The sequence below is a fragment of the Arachis ipaensis genome, chromosome B09 (assembly GCF_000816755.2).
Source record: "Arachis ipaensis cultivar K30076 chromosome B09, Araip1.1, whole genome shotgun sequence".
Taxonomy (NCBI): domain Eukaryota; kingdom Viridiplantae; phylum Streptophyta; class Magnoliopsida; order Fabales; family Fabaceae; genus Arachis; species Arachis ipaensis.
Genome location: NC_029793.2, coordinates 28,337,252 through 28,341,335, shown reverse-complemented (window position 1 = coordinate 28,341,335; position 4,084 = coordinate 28,337,252).

Genomic DNA, 4,084 nt, shown 5'->3' with positions numbered 1-4,084 from the left:
TTTTCTTATTCAACTGTTACATCTTTTCTTGAATTATTCTGGTGCTTCATGATTTGTTTTATTCTGATTGGGTATTATCAATTATATGTCAATGCTAATTTTTATAATACTAGTATTTCTTTCGCATTGACATGAATTTATATTGTCTTTCATTATCCACACTTCTCCCCCATTTGTTGCAACTTTTGCACCACTGGTATGCCATTTACTTCCACTATTTTCTCACTTGCATGTTGTAGCTACCATGTAATTGAGACCTTTATTATTTGGCATTAACACCCATATTTTATTTATGTTCTTATCTTTATTTCTGGATTACTTTCCTTCTTTTTCTCTTCTTTCAGGATGGCCACCGAGGAAGGGAAAGGGAAAGCTTCTAACTGGGGAGACAGGCAAGTCAATCTGCATAATCTATAGAGAAAGACATCAGTTGGAGCAGCCCGTCCACTTGTACATCTTAGCATGCACCAAGGATGGTGCAATCTCTAAGTGTGGAGAGGTCGATACCGATCTCCATGGGTTAGTTACTCTTCTATCTTAACACCAATAGTTTATTTTTCTTGTTAGTTGTTGGGTTGAAAAAAGACTTTTTTGTTTAGATCTTATATATTCTTTTTCTATTTATAATGGATTGGATTTCTATTCAGTATTATAACGAACATTATAGATATAGAACCTTCCAGATAAGATACATATACTTTTCTATGGTATATCATTATTATTTCTATAGTATATCATTATTATTAGATTTTTCATATTCTTTATATTCATTATCTAAATTATTTGATAATTTCATTCTATGTTTAGATTTCTATTAATGTTTATATTAGAATAATATTTCTTTTATTTATTATATTTCTTTTTTTATTCTCATTCCATTTTTTGTGGTTTATTTATTTTTTTTTTTGCTACAGCCAGAGCCCAGCCAGAGTCTAGCCGGGCTCGGGGACTGTTTCCAGGAATTCCAGATAACTCTGATTTATTTGAATTAAAAAAAATGAGATTCGCCCCCCTTTTTAATTGATTAGGGGGGTTGGTCCCCTTACGACACACGAGAACGCTCTAATTTGTAGAAACGTATGTTTTAGTGGTAAAAGTGCGATTCGTTCTACGGACCCCTTAAAAGTTAAGGGATCCCGCCCTCCTTTGATTCATATCTCGATCAAAAACTTTATTTCTTACTTAAAGGGATTTTGAATCCTTTATTCCTCTCAATGAAAAATTCAAGGAATAATCTAAATTATCATAATTTGTATCTAAGAAGAATCAATTCTCAATTGACAAATTGAATTCTAACATTATGAAACATAAGTTTTTTAAATTGGATCAAAAGTCCAATTTTTTTTGAGTATTGGATAAAGGATCATGTTTGATTGCATATTTGTTTAATTTTGTGCATATTTTACCACTTGGTTGAAGAAATATTTTCTTTTTCAAAAAAAAAAAAACTTTTAGAGCATTTCACTAATTTGAATAAAATTGTTGTTACACTTGTTTGAAGAAATATTATATTAGAATATGGTTTAGAGCTCAAACACACAAAACCTGTGAGATTTTGAGCTTATTTGATTAGTTGCATTTTATCAACCAATAATTTATTTTTGGTGTGTGTTTTTTCTCTCTAAAATTGTGATCTTTGTCTTGCTTAATTCTATATTTTCATGGTTTGATGTATGTATATACCTACATGATTGAGGCCTTTGTTTCACTGAGCTTACATACCAATATGGCCTTACCCTTTCATTATCCATTGCAAACCAATGTTGAGCCTATTATACCCCTTTGTTCTTTACTTTAGCCCATCATTAACTCTAAGCAAAAAATAATAATGTCCTTAATTTGAATCCTTGGTTAGCTTAGACTAGTGAGAGTGCTCATGAATTAAGTATGGGAAAAGTTGAATTTGGAAACATTTGGTTTGAGAATTGAGTATGTTAGAATTTTCTGAAAATGTGAAAAAAATATTTAGGACATGATTCATGCATCCAATAATTTAATCATATGCATTGAGAAAAAAAAAATATATATATATATAAAAAAGAAGTGAGAAAAAGAAAAGAAAAAAGAGCAATTAAGCAAAAAGGGGACAAAATGCCCCAAAGTAAGTGGTGAAAGCAATGCATATGTACTTTAGAATGCATGAATATGTGAAAAACATGGTTAATGGATAGTTAGATGTGGTATTATGATTACATGGATTGTCTAAAGTTAGGTGGAAAGTTTAAGTTAATTGAGGATTCAGATTTTAGTCCACTTAGCCAAATACAATCCTACCTTGACCCTAACCCTATTACAACCCTTAAAAGACCTCTTGATATGTGTATCTGTGCATTAAATTTATGTTGATTATTAGATGAAGAGCAAGCCTTAGAAAGCAAGGTTAGTAGAGAATTGAGAGAATCGAACCTAAAACACTTGAGTGATTAGAGTGCATACACTCTCAGTGAGTGTTCGATGCTCGATTCTTTGTTCCTAGCTTTCATGAGCTATTTTCTTCTACAAGTCTATTTGTACTTCATTTTTATGATTTGAATTAGTGAAATCCAGTTCATATTTATTCTTGGAGAATTTATTTACTTTTAAACCAAGTAGGAAGTAGGAATATTCATGTAGTTAGATTCATAAAGATAGGTTGCATTTCATACATTCTACAGCCTGACCTCTTCGCACTCAAACGGCTATAACTTTAGCTACAGAGGTCCAAATGACGCAGTTTTAGTTGCGTTGGAAAGCTAACGTCCGGAGCTTCAATTTGATATATAATTTGTCATAGCTGCCTTGAAGCCAGGCGACGTGAACACGTGGATCACGCGGACGCGTAACCTGGCGGAAACGCAATCCACGCAAACGCGTGGATGATGCTTACGCGTCACTTTCCCGCGACCTGTACGTACCAGAATACACTGGGGGCAATTTCTAGGCTGTTTTTGACCCAGTTTTTGGCCTAGAAAACACAGATTAGAGGCTATAAAGTGGGAAAATGCATCCATTCATCATCATCAGCTCATAATTCATAATTTTTAGTTTTAGATCTGATTTTTCCTCTCCTCTAGGTTTTCTCTCTACACATTCATAGTTCTTAGGATTTTGATTTTATTACTTTTTGGATTGGGATATTGAGAAGAGTTATTATCTCCGTGAAGACTTCGTCATTCTAGTTTGTTTCCTTACCTGTCACTTACTCTTCCATGTCCTTTATTTACTCAGAATTATTATTGGATTATTTTTAGAATTTATTAATACAAGAACTATTTTTATTTTTAATTGATTCCTTTGATTATTATTTATCATGTCTTTCAATATTTTCTTTTCTTATTTCGTGGATTTTACAAACATAATGAGCGAGTAGTTCCATAACTTGATTGGGAGATGATTGAAATGAAACCTTGAGTTGGATTACTCAAGAGAAAAATTGTAATTGGGTTTATTGTTGGATCACCCTCTAGTCATTGACACTAGTCCTTCCCAAGGGAGAGGATTAGAACTTGTGGCTAGAAATAGCTTTCCAACTTGCTTGACTTTCCTCTACCTAGTAAGGGATAACTAAGCAGAGCAACCTTCAATTATCAATTAATCTTGAGAGTACTTCAACAAGAATAGGGCTTCCAACTAATCTATTCACAGTCAAAGTTTTTATTTAAATTATCTAAATTCTCTGATTTAATTTCCTGTTTATCAACTCAAATCATTTTTGAAAATATCTGATTAATAAAATAGCACATCTTTCTGTAACTCGTTGGGAGACGACCTGGGATTCATACTCCCAGTATTTTAATTTAAATTTTGTGACAACCATTCTAAATTGATAAGTGGATTTTCGGTTGGTTAAGAACTGTACTTGCAATGTATCTCTTATAATAATTTCTTAACTCGCCAATTTCCGCCACGTCAACGACGAAGAAAGATTATGGCTTTAGCTTTATACTTTTGGAATGCTTTATTATCAACATCAATGGTATCTCCAAAATCCATTAAATCAAGATAAATTTTGACATTTAATATTCATGATAAATAGTTATTTCTAAATATATTAAGAACGTTAAATTTAAAATAAAAAATTTTAACATAATATAATTTATTACCT